Source organism: Symphalangus syndactylus, chromosome 10 (assembly GCF_028878055.3).
Source record: "Symphalangus syndactylus isolate Jambi chromosome 10, NHGRI_mSymSyn1-v2.1_pri, whole genome shotgun sequence".
Classification (NCBI taxonomy): Eukaryota; Metazoa; Chordata; class Mammalia; order Primates; family Hylobatidae; genus Symphalangus; species Symphalangus syndactylus.
Genome location: NC_072432.2, coordinates 115,271,751 through 115,291,072, shown reverse-complemented (window position 1 = coordinate 115,291,072; position 19,322 = coordinate 115,271,751). Strand labels below are relative to the sequence as shown.

At 45.5% G+C, this 19,322-nt stretch overlaps 1 protein-coding gene across 6 annotated transcripts in view; it reads right to left on the bottom strand.

Annotated features, from left to right (window-relative positions):
* PIWIL2 (piwi like RNA-mediated gene silencing 2) overlaps window positions 1–19,094 on the bottom strand; it is a 100,270-nt gene extending 81,176 nt beyond the window's left edge. For 2 of the 6 annotated variants that reach the window (XM_055295624.2, XM_055295628.2), the window contains exons 1-2: window positions 7,172–8,306; window positions 3,328–3,574 (exon numbers count right to left, since the gene is read on the bottom strand). The gene's annotated coding sequence lies outside the window, so the exon portion shown is untranslated. Of the gene's footprint in view, window positions 1–2,705; window positions 3,169–3,327; window positions 3,575–7,171; window positions 8,309–17,307 lie in introns of those variants that run through there. The other 4 variants (XM_055295625.2, XM_055295629.2, XM_055295626.2 and 1 more) reach the window with 4 other exon arrangements.
* Between the last annotated feature and the right edge of the window lie 228 nt (window positions 19,095–19,322).

Here is a 19,322-nt window from a genome sequence, read left to right as displayed (position 1 = left end):
CTACAAGCCATGGGGAGCAGCTGTCAATACAGATGAAGCTTTGCTCATTCGCCAACCTCTCACCTCCTGCTGTGCAGCCCAGTTCTTAACAGGCCCCCCAACCAGTCTGTGGCCTGGAGGTTGGGAACCCCTCCCTTAGAGGCCCATGTCCTCCTTGAACTTACTTATATTTTCTACCCAAATAGCCTCTCACAAAATTCAGTCCTGTAAGTTAACTAGCTGTTGTATAAGGAAGCAGTTTTTTAGGAGGGTCTCCCTCTGTCGCCCAGGCTGGAGTGCAGTGGTATGATCATTGCCCACTGCAGCCTCGACCTCCTGGGCTCAAGTGACCCTCACATCTCAGTTTCCTGAGTAGCTGGGACTACAGGCATGCACCACAACACCCAGCTAATTTGTATATTTTTGTAGAGATGGGGTCTTGCCATGTTGCCAAGGCTGGTCTCAAACACCTGGGCTCAAGTGATCTGCTGTCTCAGCATCCCAAAATGCTGGGATAACAGGCGTGAGCCACTGCACCTGGCTAAGGCAGTTTTTATGTATGAGGATGACTTTGGTTTATAAACAATTTCTTTCTTTTCCTTTTTTTTTTTTTGAGACGGAGTTTCACTCTTGTTACCCAGGCTGGAGTGCAATGGCGTAATCTTGGCTCACCGCAACCTGTGCCTCCTGGGTTCAAGTGATTCTCCTGCCTCAGCCTCCTGAGTAGCTGGGATTACAGGCATGCAGCACTATGCTCGGCTAATTTTGTATTTTTAGTAGAGACCGGGTTTCTCTATGTTGGTCAGGCTGGTCTCAAACTCCCGACCTCAGGCGATCAGCCCACCTGGGCCTCCCAAAGTGCTGGGATTATGCGCCTGGCCTATAAACAATTTCATAGTTAACATAGCCATATCATAAAATTATTGTCAATAAATATTTATGGGTTTTTGCTTTGTTTTTGGCCTCTCTTTCCTACATGAGAGTCCTAACATTTTTCCAGTCTATGATTGCACTAAACTCTCTTCCTTTATCTGTTTAGTTGCTTCTCCGAATCTCTATCCAATTCTTTTTTACAAAATTCTTCCTTCAGGCTGAGCACACACACACACAGTGGTTCATGCCTGTAATCCTAGCACTCTGGGAGGCCTAGGTGGGAGGACCGCTTGAGGCCAGGAGTTTGAGGCCAGCCTTAGGAACACAACGAGACCCTGTCTCTACAAAGAATTAAAAAATAGAAAAAAAAAAAATTCTAAAAAACTCTTCTTTCAAACTCCATCAGAAGTCTCCAGAGTACACAGTCTTTCTGCTTTGAGCCTACAATACTTGCTCAGTCTCACAGGTTGCATTTAACACCCTTCTCTCTCCCAGGTTACCAGGGGTGAGGCTCTCCCTGGCTTCCCTACCAAATCTAAAGCCCATCAGGTCTCTTCAAAATCACTTCATAACCTGTAGGTTGGGCGTGCTGGCCCATGCCTGTAATCACAGCACTTTAGGGGGCCGAGGCGGATGCATCACTTGAGGTCAGGAGCTCAAGACAAGTGTGGCCAACATGGTGAAACCCTGTCTTTACTAAAAATACAAAAATTAGTCAGGCGTGGTGGTGCATGCCTGTAATCCCCCCTTCTCGGGAGTCTGAGGCACAAGAATGGCTTGAACCCAGGAGGTAGAGGTTGCCGTAAGTCAAGATCGTGGCACTCCAGCCTGGGTGACAGAGCAAGATTCTGTCTCAAAAAAATTAAAAAATCACTTTATAACCTAGAGATTTCAAGACTCCCTCTTTAAGGGGCTCCTCTCATTGTCCTGACTTGCCCCTGATTCCTGAAAAATATTTCTTAAAGGAAAAGAATTTTTTTTTTAAGAGACAGGGTCTTGTTCTGTCATCCAGGCTACAGGGAAGCGGTGGCATCTTAGCTCACTGCAGTCTCAACCTCCTGTGCTCAAGCAGTCCTCTTGTCTCAGCCTCCCAAGTAGCTAGGACTTCAGGCACCTGCCACCATACCCAGCTAATTTTAAAAAAAAATTTGTAGAGACGGGATCTTGCCATGTTGCCCAGGCTGGTCTCAAACTGCTGACCTCAAGTGATCCTCCCACCTCAGCCTCCCCAAATGCTGGGAGAAGCCTATTCTTAACTTTCAAAAAGCTGTCTTGACTGGGCATGGTGGCTCATGCCTGTAATCCCAGCACTTTGGGAGGCCGAGGTGGGTACATCACAAGGTCAGGGGTTTGAGACCAGCCTGACCAAAATGGTGAAACCCCATCTCTACTAGAAATACAAAAATTAGCCAGGCATGGTGGCGTGCACCTGTAATCCCAGCTACTCGGGAAGCAGAGGCAGGAGAACCGCTTGAACCTGGGAGGCGGAGGTTGCAGTGGGCAGAGATCACGCCACTGCACTCCAGCCTGGGCAACAGAGCGAGATTCCGTCTCAAAACAAACAAAAATAAAAAAGCTGTCTTAAGTATTAGCTACAGAGAAATCATACATTTCAAGAAAAGATTAACACACAATTCATAAGTCCACAGCATAAGTGCACACAGTTCAAGAACTTGCAAAATTTATTGAACTAAACTATCCTTTTTCACACTCTAAAATGCAGGATATGACTCCCTTTCTTGAAGGCTATATTTAACTGCTAACACCCCTTTTCGGTGAGCCAGGACTCTGCTCACACCTCCCCAACCCCACCCAAAGAATCCCAAGCAATCAGTATGCTAACAGCTACATACTCAGAAGCGCTGGACAACCTCCCTTAAGGGACATCTGGAATCTTCCTCTTTGTCCACGCTTCCCTCAACCTCCGGCATCACTTCTACAGATTCAGGTAGCTCCCCACAGGGCCCTCTCCCAGTGTGGGTTTTCCCCTGGGATAGGGTAGCAGATACTTGGCTGACCGAAAGGTTCAATGGGGAGGGAACCCAGGACAGTCTGGGCCTGCCTCCCTCGCATCCCTGAGTGCGTGCTCCGCGCTGAGGCCTCGCGACTCGGGCCTAACCAGAAGCAAGGCCCCCGAAGGCGAGTCCCAACCCCTTTCCACCCCGAGAAAAGCACCTTTCCCCAAAGCCACAGCCCTGCCAGGGGTTCTATCTCCTCTCTCAGGCCAAATAAGAGGTCCACTTGGGCCTCCCGCGGGCCTCCCCTGCCGCCCCCACCTGAGCACCTTCTCTGGGGCCGTGGCGCCGGGCCTCGAATAACGACTTCCCGCCCCCGCCCGACCCGCAACCCTCAGCACCTCCCCGAAGGGGGAGGGGAGAGGCCCCGGAGGGCGGCTCACCCCACATGCTTGAGCAAAAGCCCACCCTGCCCGCCCCCGAGCGACCTTGGCCTGCCGCAACCGGTGCCAGTCCTCACCTGGGCGCGAGTCCTCGCCCCACTGGCCCAGCTCCACGGGGCCGCCGGAGAAGACGGGGCTCAATCCACGCCCCAGGACCCACATGCTCCAGGGCCAATTTCCGCTCTTCGAGGCCTCCGGGGATGAGCCCATTGGCCACTTGACCTGTCGTTCACAAGAGCAAGCTATCTCATTGGCCCATCTGCAAGAGAGGCTCGTCCTTTCCAGCAGGTTCGCTGTGCACGGGAGGTTCGTGCGGAAGGAGCGCTGGAAGTTATGCGAACCTCAGCGTTAAAATGTGTTACGGTTTGGAGATCCTGACTCCCTTTCTGGGGGCAACTCCTATAAACAGATTTAGCGTAAGACTCGAGTGTTGAAATTGACTTGCCCCATTCCTGCCATTTAAGAGGATTAGCGATACAGGTGGTGAAAAATAAACGGTAAGCTCGAGTGCGCAAACACCTACTTCATATGATTTCTGCACATCACTTTCCTTATACGTAAAACAGAGATAAAAACTAAAAACATCCATTCATAGGGTTGAATGGAAATGTACACACATAATGACATAACGTATGTAAAATACTTAGCACAAGGAGAAGACGACCCTCGATAAATGTTGCCTATTTTTATTGATGCCTAAATCTGTGAGCCAAGAAGAGATTTCTAGGAAGCAGATTAAATTATTAGTGGTTACTTCAGCAACTACAGAATGATTTTACCCAAAGAAAGATTTCTGCCCCTCTCCCAACCATTTTGTCAAATAACTGCATCCATCTCCCACACCCAGGTTTTACAGGGTGGTTGAGGTCAAGCTTCTGAAGGCTTTGGCGGATGCTATAGAGACATCCAAAGGCTCTGCATGGAATACGCCTAGAGAAGGGTTAACCTTATCTTTTCCAGGCCTCAGATATCCCATGACTTATTTTAATCCACACATACAAGGGCCCTCTCTATCCTTCCCGAATGAGGATAGTCTGAAAATTATTGGAGCAGGATGATTTTCAACTCAGGAATCCAGTTGGCACGATGCCCCTTCACTGTTCCTAGATAGTATTTGCTTACCATGATCTAACATTTTCACTTCCTTTACCACACAACCTTCTTAACTTGCAGCTGTTGCAATGTTATGTTGTAAGCAATTCTCCTGCCTGTGCAAATACTTAATGGTAGCAAGTGCAGTCAAAAACAGTTATACAAACTGTTTTGTAACCTTCATGTGAAGATCCAACTCCCTGTTCTTTTAGGAACTCCGACCAAACTTTGCATGACACACTTATTCTATATACATGAAACTATTTTGGGGGCAGGATTCAGCAAATCTTCTAGTTGAAGTAAGGGAATAATAATCCTCAGATAATTTCTTGAACACGTCTTCTATTTGGGAACCTAAACCAAAAGCACTATTACAAAGGGTATGCACATTGAGTTTCCTAGATTTCTATATCCTGTCCATCCATGCAAGGGTAGGTGGCCTTTGTACAGTATTTCTAGCTAATCCAGACATCATTAACACTACTTATTTAACCAAAGGAAAATCCATATAGTCTTGCTGTTGATTGGACATAAAAATGGTTGAAGCTTTCTGAAACGTGGACATCTATTTAGGATATTTCAAAAGCTAATCAACCTCTCTTGGAGTTTCTATTCCCTAACAGAGTACTGTAATTGTTAATTAGCCATCCCTAGGGTATTGATAAAAAAGGACACACATAATCTCATCACAAAAAGATGAGTATGTGAGGTGATGGATCTGTTAATTTGGTTTAATCATTCCACAATGTAAATAAATATCAGAATATCATACCATACCACATAACCATATGTAATTGCTATTTGTTAATTAAAAATGAAAGGGGCAAAAAGAGCACATATATCACTCTAAGAGATAGTATTTTGAGATAAATCACAGATTTTTTTTTTAACTGAAAAAAGTCATAACACCAAATTCTGTCCACCTGGCCCTGCCAGTCTCTCAAATTCAGAGTGAAAATGGCCCCATAACTATACATAATCTGAATTTTCCTAGGCAGTCATGACTCCAAATACCCTGGGCACTTGGTGCCCATAAATATTTCTGTTCCAACCATGTATTCTGGTTTGTTGTTGTTGTTGTTGTCGTTGTTTTTGCTGCTGTTCAGAAAGTAAGATCACCAGAGTCACAGCAAGATTAAGGGCAGAAAATTACATTACTAGTGGGGCCTAAAACCTATAGGAAGGATTTCATTTAAAGTAGACCTATGTAGTATGTCTGGGTTCCTGGCAGAGATAACTAGAAATCCTTTCAGGAGAAATACACCAGGCTCCCAAAACTCCCGTGTAAAAGGTATCAATAAATATGAGCTCACAAAACACATCAGGCTGAATAACAGGAGGACACACAATCTAATTTAAAAAATGGGCAAAAGGCATGGTGGCTCACACCTGTAATCCCAGTACTTTAGGAGAATGAGGTGGGCAGATGGCCTGAGGTCAGGAGTTCGAGACCAGCCTGGCCAACGTGGTGAAACCCTGTCTCTACTAAAAACACAAAAATTAGCCAGGCATGCTGGTGCATGCCTGTAATCCCAGCTACTTGGGAGGCTGAGGCAGGAGAATCGCTTGAACCCGGGGGGCAGAGGTTGCAGTGAGCCGAGATCACACCACTGCACTCCAGCCTGGGCAACGAGTGCAAAACTCTGTCTCAAAAAAAAAAAAAAAAAATGGCGAGGGAGGGGGAGCAAAATACGTGAGTGGACCTGTGTCAATCCATTAGTCCCTTTAGTGTTACTATAAAGGAATACCTGAGGCTGGCTAATTTATAAAGAAAAGAGGTTTATTGAGCTCATGGTTATGATGGCTGGAAGGTTCAAGACTGGACACCTGGTGAGGACCTCAGGGTGCTTCCACTCATGGCAGAAGGCAAAGAGACCCGGCCTGTGCAGAGATTACATGGAGAGAGAGGAAGCAAGAAAGAGAGGGGAGGGAGGCGCTAGGTTCTTTTTAACAACCAGCTCTTGTTGGAACTAATAAGTCCTTTAGTAGAGACAGGGTTTCACCATATTGCCCAGGTTGGTCTTGAACTCAGTGGCTTATGGGTGTGAGCCACCACCCCTGACTGGAGCCATAAAATTTAATGGAATTTGTCCTTCAGTATCTGCTGAGTATTGGTTTTTAGGACCTCCCTCCATGGATACCAAAATTCACAGATGCTCAAGTCTCTTATATAAAATGGTGTATTTTATATTTCCATATAACCTATGCACATTTCCCTGTATACTTTAAATCATCTCTAGATGAATTATAATACCAAATACAGTGTAAATGCTACATAAATAGTTGTTACACTGTATTGTTTAGGGAATAATTACAAGAAAAAAGTCTGCACCTGTTCAGTACTGATGCAACCGTCCTTTTTGTTTTTTCCAAATATTTTTGATCTGTGGTTGGTTTAATCCATGGATGCAGAACCCGTGGATAGGGAGGGCCTATTGTATTTAGATGAGACCTTAGACTTGCAATTGATACTGAAATGGTATAAGACTTTGGGGGCTGTTAGGATGGGGCGAATGTGTTGCATGTCTGAAGAACATGAATTTGGGGGGGACAGAGGGAGGAATGTTAGGGAGTGAATTTTGTCCTCCTTGCAAAACCTATGTTGAAGCCCTAATCCCCTGTATTTGGAGATAGAGTATGTAGGGAGATAATTAACATAAATGAGGTAAGGAGGAGCTCTAATCTGATAGGATTTGTGTCCTTATCAGAAGAGAAAGAGACATGAGATCTCTATCTCTATCCCTCTCTCTTCATGGAAGCACAGAGACAAGGCCATGTGAGGACACAGCAAGATGGTGGCCATCTATAAGCTAGGGAGACGGTACTCACCAGAAATCAAATTTGCCAGCACCTTGATCATAGAATCGTAGCCTCCAGAGCTGTGAGAAAACAAATGTGTGTTGCTGAGGCCACCCAGTCTGTGGTAATTTGTTATGGCAGGCCTGTCTAACTAGTAGAATAACAGATGTCAGCAAGGATGTGGTGGAACAGGAACCCTCATACATTGCCAGTGGGAATGTAAAATGATGCAGCCTCTTTGGGAAACATTTGGCAGTTTCTCAAAAAGTTAAGCAAAAAAATTACTGTAGGAACCAAAATTTCACTTCTTGGTAGCTACCTAAGAAAAATGAAAACATGTCCACACAAAACTTTCATGCAAATGTTCATAGCAGCATTATTGATAATTGCCAAAAACTTCACCTAAATGTCCATCAACTGGTAAATGAATAAACAGAAATTTGTATGCTTAACAATGCGGATGCGTTAAAAAAAAAAAAGGAGGCCGGGCGCGGTGGCTCATACCTGTAATCCCGGCCAGGTGCGGTGGCTCATGCCTGTAATCCCTGCACTTTGGGAGGCCCAGGCAGGTGGATCACCTGAGGTCAGGAGTTTGAAACCAGCCTGGCCAACATGATGAAACCCCATCTCTACTAAAAATACAAAAAATTAGCTGGGTGTGGTGGCAGGCGCCTGTAATCCCAGCTACTCAGGAGGCTGAGGTAGGAGAATCGCTTGAACCCGGGGGGCAGAGGTTGCAGTGAGCCAAGATTGCGCCACTGCACTCCAGCCTGGACAACAAGAGCAAAACTCTGTCTCAAAAAAAAAAAAAAAAGGAATAAAGATGTGGTATATATTCACACAATGGATGGATTCATCAATAAGAAGGAACAAACTGCTATGGCATGGATGAACCCAAAAAAATACGTTAAATGAAAGAAACCAGACATAAGACACCACATATTGTATGATTCCATTTATGTGAAATGTCTAGAAAAGATAAATCTATAGAGACAGAATGTAAACTAATGGTTGCCTGGGGCAGGGGGTGGGAATTAGGATGAACTGTAAATGTGCATGAGGGCTTTTATTAGGGTGACAAAAATGTTCAAAAACTGATTTATGGCAATGTTTGCACCACTCATTAAATTTACCAAAAATTATTGAATAGGATAAATTATATGATACGTAAAATATATCTTTTTTTTTTTTTTGAGACGGAGTCTAGTTCCATCACCCAGGCTGGAGTACAATGGTGTGATCTTGGCTCACTGCAACCTCTGCCTCCTGGGTTCAAGCAATTCTCCTGCCTCAACCTCCTGAGTACCTGGGATTACAGGCTCCCACCACGACGCCCAGCTAATTTTTGTATTTTTAGTAGAGACGGGGTTTCACTGTGTTGGCCAGGCTGGTCTCGAACTCCTGACCTCATGATCCACCCGCCTCGGCCTCCCAAAGTGCTGGGATTAAAGCGTGAGCCACCACGCCCATCCTAAAATATATCTTAATAGAGGCATTTTTTTAAAAACGCACATTAAAAAACAAGCAGAGCACTTTGGGAGGCCACAGTGGGTAGATCTCTTGAGGTCAGGAGTTCGAGACCAGCCTGGCCAACATGGTGAAACCCCCATCTCTACTAAAAATACAAAAATTAGCCAGGCACGGTGGCACACGCCTGTAATCCCAGCTACTCGGGAGGCTGAGGCAAGAGAATCGCTTGAACCTGGGAGGCAGAGGTTGTAGTGAGCTGACATCATGCCACTGTACTCCAGCCTGCATGACAGAATGAGACTCTGTCTCAAAAAAACCAAACCAACAAACGAAAAGCAACACCACAAAATAACATACAGAAACTACAGTGAACAGAACCAGATCCAGAAATATTTCAAAAAATAGTGTCACTGAACACGGAATATAAATAAATAGCACATTTCATAAATATGAAACAATATGTTTCAAGAAATAAAGGTGGCAATTGCAACAATGAGTAAAGAGCAAAGGCAGGCCAGGTGCAGTGGTTCACACCTGTAACCCCAGCACTTTGGGAGGCTGAGGTGGGCAGATCGCTTTAGCTCAGGAGTTTGAGACAAGCCTGGGCAACATGGCAAAACCCTGTCTCTACAAAAGATAGTAATAAAAAAAAAATTGGCGAGGAATGGTGGTGCATGCCTGTATTTCCAGTTACTTGGGTGGCTGAGGTAGGAGGATCAGTTGAGCCTGGGAGGTCGAGGCTGCAGTGAGCTCTGATTGCACCACTGCACTCTAGCCTGGGCAACAGAATGAGATCCTGTCTCAAAAAAAAAAAAAAAAAAAAAAAAGCAAAGGTAACCAAAATTGATGAGGCAAGTTTGGAAAAGAACCAAAATACAACTTCTAAAAATGAATAAAGTAATAGAAATTAAACACTTAAAGGAAAATTACACAAGAGAATATACACAGTAAAGAGAGACATCATGAATTAGAAGTTCAGCTGAAATATTTACCTAGAATGTAGCACAGAGACAAAGAGATGGAAACATGAGAGGCTAAGAGACACAGAGAACAGAGTTAAAAGGCCCAATAAAGTTTGAGATGGAGATAACACAGAAAAAAAAGGAAAGGCAATATTCAACGATTTAATGGGTATGAACTTTTTAGATTTGATGAAAGATACAAATCTTTAGCTTCAAGAAGACCAGTGACTCTGAAACAGAGAAGTAAAAAGAAATCTACACTCAGCATATCATCATTGTAATGGAGAATACCAAAGGCAAAGAGAAGATCTAAAAAAGCAGTCATAAAGAAAAAAACACATTATCTATAAATGAGTGAAAAGTGGACTCAGTAACAGTAATATTAATAGAAAAATCCTGGAAGACAGTGGTATAATATATCCACAGGCCTGAGAGGTTAAGGGAAAAAAAACCTGTCAACCTAGAAATCGTATAGCCAGTGAAATTTTCTTTCCAAAACAAGGGTAAAATAAAGCATTTTCAGAGAAACAGAAACTGACAGATTTACCTTCAACAAACCCTCTCTAAAGAAATTTCTAAACATGAAGATAAAGCAAAAATGGGCCAGGTGAGGTGGCTCACCCTGTAATCCCAGCACTTTGGGAGGCCCAGGAAGGCAGATCAGTTGATGCCAGGAGTACGAGACCAGCCTGGGCAACATGATGAACCCCCGTCTCTACTAAAAATACAAAAATTAGCCAGGCATGGTGGAGCATGCTTGTAATCCCAGCTACTTGGGAGGCTGAGGCATGAGAATCGCTTGAACTCGGGAGGTGGAGTTTGCAGTGAGTCAAGATCATGCCTTTGTGTTCCAGCCTGGGCAATAGAACAAGACTCTGTTAAAAAAAAAAAAAAAAAAAAAAAGAAAAAATGCCCCCCAGAAGGAAAGTCTGGGAAGAAAAAGGGAATCATGAGTGTAGTAAGTGACTGAATAAAGGGGTAATAATAGTGTCCAATAGATGGATGACTTAGCCTAGATCCTCAGAAGGCAGGGCCTAAGACAAAGATTTAGTGCAAGTATTTTACTGCAGAGTGTGATCCCAGGGACTAGGAGTGAGGGACAAGGGAATGATGCAGGGAGGGAGGGAGAGCTTACTCAAAGATGCATTAGGAAGTTGGCCACTGCTACAATGATCTGGTTGCTCTATCCGTCAGGACCATTTGAGAAGCCATATAAAGTCCATGTCAAGACCACCTATCCTACAGGAGCGAGGAGGATGCTTGTACCATTGACCCTCTCCTTTCCCTTGGTCAAAGACACGCCTCAAGGAGTGTTAAACCCCGGTATTTTGTAGTTGCACCATGGTGTTCCCATCCTGTTCCATGCCTTGTCATCAACACAAAAGTCTCAGGGAAGAAGGAAGAAGATGCACAGAGCAAGCCTGAGGTTAAGTACTATCAGGTTGAATCTGTGTAGACCTAGTGGGTACCCACAGAGAACTGGTCAACACAGTGCTGGCTAAATAAAGAGAGAGGTAAGACTGAGAAGATGTGCAAAGGGTCATAGAGATGTCCAATACAATGAAGTTTTTAAAAAGCCAAAAAAAAAATGATAGAGCCAAGAAGTTAAGAAAAATAAGCGGGCCGGGCGCAGTGGCTCAAGCCTGTAATCCCAGCACTTTGGGAGGCCAAGGCGGGCGGATCACGAGGTCAGGAGATCGAGACCATCCTGGCTAACACGGTGAAACCCCGTCTCTACTAAAAATACAAAAAATTAGCCGGGCGTGTTGGCGGGTGCCTGTAGTCCCAGCTACTCGGAGAGGCTGAGGCAAGAGAATGGCGTGAACCCGGGAGGCGGAGCTTGCAGTGAGCCGAGATCATGCCACTGCACTCCAGCCTGGGGGACAGAGCAAGACTCCGTCTCAAAAAAAAAAAGAAAAATAGGCATATAAGTCAGGAGAGAGATAATTATAATAAAAGCATTATAAGGTTCTGGAGGAGGGTAATAAAAATTAACTTAGGCCGGGCGCGGTGGCTCACGCTTGTAATCCCAGCACTTTGGGAGGCCGAGGCGGGCGGATCATGAGGTCAGGAGATCGAGACCACGGTGAAACCCCGTCTCTACTAAAAACACAAAAAATTAGCCGGGCGTGGTGGCGGGCGCCTGTAGTCCCAGCTACTCGGAGAGGCTGAGGCAGGAGAATGGCGTGAACCTGGGAGGCGGAGCTTGCAGTGAGCTGAGATTGCGCCACTGCACTCCAGCCTGGGCGACAGAGCGAGACTCCGTCTCAAAAGAAAAAAAAAAAAAAAGAATTAACTTTACACTCACTAAGTATGCACATTAAAATTTTTTAAAGAAATAAAGTGAGCCTACGCAACATGGCGAAACCCTGTCTCTGCAAAACATAAAGAAAAAAAAAATTAGCTGGGCATGGTGGCACACGCCTGTAGCCCCAGCTACTAGGGAGGCTGAAGTGGGAAGATCCCTTGAGCCTGGGAGTTTGAGGCTGCAGTGAGCTGTGATCATGCTACTGCCTGCGCAACAGATCAAGACCCTGTCTCAATTTTTTTTTTTAAGAAATAAAATCTATATATCTCCAATCAATGGAGGAAAAATAAATGAGATAAAATTAAACAAAAAGGCAAAGAAGAATAAAAATTTATCACAGAAAAATCTGGACAAAAAGGAAACATAAAATAAGTGACAGAAATAAATTCTACTGTGTTAGTAATTACAATATAAATATGTAGAACTTTCCAGGCAAAAGGCAGAGATTGGTCGGGCGCAGTGGCTCACTCTGTAATTCCAGTACTTTGGGAGGCTGAGGCGGGTGGATCGCTTGAGCTCAGGAGTTTGAGACCAGCCTGGCCAACATGGTGAAACCTTGTCTCTACTAAAAAAAAAAAAAAAAAAAAAAAAAATTAGCTGGGCATGGTGGCATGTGCCTGCAGTCCCAGCTACTCAGAAGGCTGAGGCAGGAGAATCGCTTGAACCCAGGAGACGGAGGTCACAGTGAGCTGAGATCATGCGACTGACTTCAGCGTGAGCAACAGAGCAAGCCTCTGTCTCAAAAAAAAAAAAAAAAGCAGAGATTATCAGATTGGATTTTAAAAACAAAATCCAGCTATATAGTGTTTAGTAGATAGAGATAGACATAAGTAAACATAAAATACAATGATAGAGAAAGGTTGAAATTCAGATGGTGAAAACATAGGCCCAGTGCTTTGGGAGGTGGGAGATGACTTAAGGCCAGGTGTTTGAGACTAGCCTGGGCAACCTGGTGAGACTCCATTTCCAAAAAAAAAAAAAAATTTAGCTGGGTGTGGTGGTGCACGCCTGTAGTCCTAGCTACTTGGAAGGCTGAGGTGAGAGGATTGCTTGAGCAGAAGAATTTGAAGTTACAGTGAGCTAGGATCCTGCCATTGCACTCCAGCCTGGGTGACAGAGTGGGATCCCATCTCTATAAAAAATAAGAATAAATAAATAAAATCAAGCAAGCACTAACCCCCCAAAAAAGCAAGCAAGCTGGAGTCGCCATGTCAATATCAGACAGACAACCTTACAGCAAAAAAGTAGTATTAGAGAAAAAGAGGCTCACTTAATGACAAGATTCAAGGAGTTCTAGTTTCATGTGCCAGAATCAGTTGATTAGACCAGGATAACAGCACTGTAACCTGAAAAAGTGTCAACAGCAGTAAGCCAGGAGCCCCAAAAGGGGTTCAAAGGTTGGATGGACTCAACTGCCACACCCTGTGCAATGCGGTCTCCTCCCTGGAGACAAACGGCTCACCTGTTATTCCTTTTATTAGGAGTCGCAAGTCTGGCATGCAGTGATAGCTTGTGCATCTGAAGCAGAGTTCTCTACTGGGTGCCCAGTCTGTGGTGGGTATGCTGCCATGTCTGGTACAACGATCGATCCAGAAAGCAAAGGTGTTAGTCTGGGCAGTGCAGACTCAATCTGTACCTTGATTCCAGTTGGTCTCATCAGAGACACCCTTACCATGGGCACCTAGATCGACCAAGACAGTTCAATCAGCAGCTACAATTTGTTTCCACAGTTCATGGCCAAAGACAAAACAAAACAAGATAAAAACAAAAATCTTTTTTTTTTTTAATTTGAGAGAGTCTTGCTTTATGGTCCAGGCTGCAGTGCAATGGTGCGATCTTGGCTCACTGCAACCTCTGCCTCCCAGGTTCAAGCGATTCTCCTGCCTCAGCCTCTGAAGTGGCTAGGATTACAGGCACCTGCCACCACGCCCTGCTAATTTTTGTATTTTTAGTAGAGATGGGATTTCACCATGTTGGCCAGGCTGGTCTCGAACTCCTGACCTCAGGTGATCTGCCTGACTTGGCCTCCCAAAGTGCTGGGATGACAGGCGTGAGCCACTGTACCAAGCTGACAAAAATCTTTTTTAAAAAGTATTATTACTTTTAGAGATGTGTCTCACTATATTGCCCAGGCTAGAGTGCAGTGACTATTTGCAGGTGCAGTCATAGCTCACTGCAGCCTCTAACTCCTGCGCTCAAGCGATTCCCCCACCTCAGCCTCCCAAGTAGCTGGGACTGCAGGTATGCACCACCATGCCAGGCTAGAGAAATATTTAATCTGCCAGTCTGTAGTTTTCTAAGTGGCCCAACTAAGGAGCTAGGTCATTGTCAGCAGCCTGAGTCAGTAAAAATATAACAGAAAGAGGTTCATCAAGGAGTACTGACCTGGGCTATGAGGACAGCTTTGAATTCTGCGTACCAAGTGGAGTGACCATATCTGTTTTCCATTCCACATAGCAGCCCAGTGGACAGCACTGGCTTCAGCTTAGCCAAGCCATCAGTGAACCAGGCATAGGCATTTAGGGGAACCTCTGTGGATTGTGAGCCTCGTTGAGCTAGTGGCTTTGCTTAGGCTGTGGGGTGGAGGATAAAATTTCCCCTAAAAGGATAGCTGCCGTTTTGTGTGTGTGTGTGTGTGTTTTTTTTTTTTCTTCATGTAAAGCCAAAATGCCACTAGGGCCAGGCCAGCTGCATGCTGAATGCACCATTTCCATCGGACAAGAGAGGCTTGTCAGGCCCTTCCCACATTGTTAGCTTTGAGTTGGAATCATGCCACCCCAAAATGGGACCATCAGTCACAAGGCCTTTATGAGGATGTGCTATGCACACTTTGTCACGTGCTCAAGGTTTTTTTAAGAGACAGCGTCTTGCTCTGTCATCCAGGCTGGAGTGCAGCGGTGTGATCCTGGCTCACTGCAGCCTCGAACTTCTGGGCTCAAGCAATCCTCTCGCCTCAGCCTCCCGAGTAGCTGGGACTACAGGTGAGTGCCACCACTCCTGGATAATTGTTAATTTTTTTTTTTTTTTGTAGAGATGAGGGTCTTGCTATGTTGTCCAGGCTGGTCTCAAAATCCTGGCCTCAAGTGATCCTCCTGCCTTGGCCTCCCAAAGGGCTGGGATTACAGGCATGAGTGCTCGGTTTTGACGAGAACCAATAGCACATTAAGAGCTGCTTTTCAAAAGGGGTGTATCTCTTATGTCAGAAAGACAACAAATCCAAAACCCCCCAAGAGGCACCTCCAGGTGATGGTTGCCTCCCTTTGGCACATGCCCCAATCAGCAAAATCATCAATCAGCAGGACTTTTAGGTCAAAGGGGTCATTAGCGTTGTGGGGTCCCAAAGACCCTAGCACTGCTCTATGTGCAGTATTCGCTGGTGGGTAGAATGCCCTTCAGCCTTTATGAGCATTCATAGGACATTGATGTAAAACACCAGTGCCCGTTGTACATGCAGCTTGGGGAGCCACAAGGACTGTATGTTGAATAGACTCAAAGCCTTACCCTACAAGGTCAGTGTCCTGGAAAAGTGAGGGACATTCTTCCACTGGGAGGAAGCTAGGAGACTTTTCCAGCCATTATCAGTTTTCTTTCTCTATATGCTCAGAAATGTGGTTATGGATTCTTTAGTGCATACTTGCAGCATTCACACAATAATAGTCATGCCTCTATTCTTTCAACCAGCACTTATTTGGTGCCTATTATGGGCAAGAAATTAGAAGTTCTGGGGATACAGGCATGAACAAAACCATCTCTACTCTATAGCTTGTGTTCTAGGGGGAATATCAGACAGAAAAAGGAAATACATGGTATGTCAGTGCTATGGAGAAAAAGAAAACAAAGCAAAAGAAAAAGAAAACAAGAAAAGGGGTGTAAAGACTGTCAGAGGCCAGGCGCGGCTCACTCCTGTAATCTCAGCACTTTGGGAGGCTGAGGTGGATCACTTGAGGCCAGGAGTTCAAGACCAGCCTGGCCAACATGATGAAACCCCGTCTCTACTAAAAAAAAAAAATAGCAAAAATTAGCCGGGTGGTGGCGCATGCCTGTAGTCCCAGCTACTCGGGAGACTGCGACGTGAGAATTGCTTGAACCCAGGAGGTGGAGGTTGCAGTGAGCCACTGGAGATAGTGCCACTGTACTCCAGCCTGGGTGATAGAGTGAGACTCTGTCTCACAAAAATAACAACTTAAAAATCTAAAAAAAAAAAAAAAAAAGAGTGTCAGGGATGGGAGTTTACTAATTTATGTAGGGTGGTCAGGAAAGTCTCAGAGACCCGAAGAAATGGAGGAAACAAGACATGCAGCTATCTGGGGAAAGCAAGTTTTAGGCAGGGGGGAAAGTAATGGGAAAGCCCTGCACCTGGAACTGGCCTGCTGTGTGACAAAAGTAGCAAGGCCTGTGCAACTGGAGTGGGATGGCCTGGGAGGAGAGTGGGACATGAGGCCTCAGGGGCCCCAGGAGGGTCCCATGCTAACTTCTGTAACAGACTGAACAGACTGGCGGTGGGTAGGAGGGGGTAATGTATCATTGAAGAGGCAAATGGGGCCGGGCATAGTAACTCATCCCTGTAATCCCAGCACTTTGGGAGGCCAAGGCGGGAGGATTGATTGAGCCCAGGATTTTGATATCAGCCTGGGCAACATGCTGAACCCTATCTCTACAAAACATATAGAAATTAGATCGGCATGGTGATGTGTGCCTGTCTAAAGAAAAAAAGAGGCAAATGTAAAAATCTGATATCTGATAAAAGGATGTTTGGCTGAGAGTGGTAGTGCTGGAAGTGAGGAGAGATGCTAATAGTCTGGATAAATTTCTTTGGATTATTTTGAAAAATATAACCACAACACCATTATCACAGCTCAAAAGAATGAACAACAATCATTTAATATTATCAAATATCTAGCCAATATACAAATGCCCCTAATTGTCTCAGGATTTTTTTTTTTTTTTGAGACAGAGTCTGGCTCTGTCCCCCAGGCTGGAGTGCAGTGGCACCATCTTGGCTCACTGCAATCTCCGTCTCCCGGGTTCACGCCATTCTCCTGCCTCAGCCTCTCTGAGTAGCTGGGACTACAGGCGCCCGCCACCACGCCCTGCTAATTTTTTTTTGTATTTTTAGTAGAGACAGGGTTTCACTATGTTGGCCAGTATGGTCTCGAACTCCTGACCTCGTGATCCGCCCACCTCGGCCTCCCAAAGTGCTAGGATTACAGGCTTGAGCCACCGCGCCCGGCCTCAGGATTTTTTTTTTTTTTAAAGTTTGTTAGAACTGTCAAAGATAAACAAAGCCAGGCCAGGCAGTTTTTCATGCCCGTAATCCCCGTGCTTTGGGAGGCTGAGGGAGGAGAACCACTTGAGGCCTGGAGTTTGAGATCAGCCTGGGCAACATAGTGAGGCCCCTCTCTCTACCAGAAAATTTTAAAAATTACCCGGACATGGTGGTGTGTGCCTGTAGTCCCAGCTACTCGGGAAGCTGAGGCAAGAGGATCACTTGAACTTGGGAGGTCGAGGTTGCAGTGAGCAATAACCACACCACTGCATTGCAGACAGGGTGATAGAGTTAGACTCCATCTCTAAAAAAAAAAAAAAATTAAAAATTAAAAAGCCAGACACCAGTTAAAGCAGTGAAGACAGATTTTATTTAGTAACTACTAACAGTAGGGGAAAGAGCTGAGTTCCATTCTAATTTTCAAAGAGGTAACTGGACCTCTTAAAGGGAGAAAGAGATGCATGGTGTGGTGGCTCATGTCTATAATCTCAGCACTTTGGGAGGCTGAGGTGGGAGGACCTCTTGATCCCAAGAGTTCAAGGCCAGTCTGGGGAACAAAGTGAGACCTTGCCTCTAATTTTTTTTTTTTTAATTAGCCATAATCCCAGCTACTCGGGGGGCTGACATGGGAGGATTGTTGAGTCTGGGAGGTCGAGGCTGCAGTGAGCTGTCCACCTCCCCGTTCTCTTTCTCCTTTTATTTGAGATAGGATCTTGCTTTGTCACCCAGGCTGGAGTGCAGTGGTGCAATCACAGCTCACTAGACATAGGAAGTTTAAAGCCAGCCGAGCGCGGTGGCTCATGCCTATAATCCCAGCACTTTGGGAGGCCAAGGCGGGCAGATCACGAGGTCAGGAGTTCAAGACCAGCCTGGCCAACGTAGTGAAACCCCGTCTCTACTAAAAATACAAAAAAATTGGCTGGGTGTGGTGGCAGGCGCCTGTAGTCCCAGCTACGAGGCTGAGGCGGGAGAATGGCGTGAACCCAGGAGGCGGAGTTTGCAGTGAGCCGAGATCGCACTACTGCACTCCAGCCCGGGCAATAGAGCGAGACTCTGTCTCAAAAAAAAAAAAAAAAAAAGAAAAAAAGAAAGTTTAAAGCCATGATTCTGGATGAGATTGCTGAGGGAAGGAGGGTAGACGGACAAGAGAAACCTTCAAAGGCCTGAGCCCTGGGCATTCCATGTTTAGAGCTGGAGAGATGAGGAAGTACCAGGAAAGGAGGCGAGGCACACACATAGCCCCTGACATAAACCATCTACATTGTCATGGCTCAGTGGTCCATGATCACCTGAAGCAGATGATCCTCCTACTGATGTATCTTCAAAAGTCTGTAGTAGCCTAACACTGTGCCCCAATGCCCATGCCACTCACCTCACTTCATCTCATCACAAAGGCATTGTACCATCTCACATCATCACAAGGATGGGTACAATAAGACGTTGAGAACCACATTTACATAACTTTTATTACAGTATATTGTTATAATTGTTCTTTCTTACTGCTGTTAATCTCCTAACGTGCTAAATTATAAATTAAACTTTATCATAGGTATGTATGAATAGGAAAAAACATAGTATATCTAGGGCTCAGTGCTTTCCAATTTCAAATATCCACTGGGGGTCTTGGAACTTGTCCCCTGCAGATAGGAGGGGACTACTGCTTTGTATCCTGTGGGGCTGGTCTATATGTGTGGGGAGTGGGTGAATATGGGACTGGTCTATATGTGAGTGAAGGGCATCAATGTGTGGGTGAGTGGGTGAGGGAGGTGTTTGCTGGAGCCGTATCCTTTGAGTGGACAAGAGGGAATGGGATCTAAGGCCCACTGAAGGGGCTGGTCTCAGGGAGGAGCAGACAGTTCATCCATAGGTTTCTTTTCTTTTTTTTTTTTAGATGGAGTTTCGCTCTAGTTGCCCAGGCTGGAGTGCAATGACACGATCTTGGCTCACTGCAACCTCCGCTTCCCAGGTTCAAGCAATTCTCCTGCCTCAGCCTCCCAAGTAGCTGGGATTACAGACTTGTGCCACCACGCCCAGCTAATTTTGAATTTTTAATAAAGACAGGGTCTCTCCATGTTGGTCAGGCTGGTCTCAAACTCCCGACCTCAGGTGATCTGCCTGCCTCGGCCTCCCAAAGTGCTGGGATTACAGGCGTGAGCCACTGCGCCCGGCCAGACA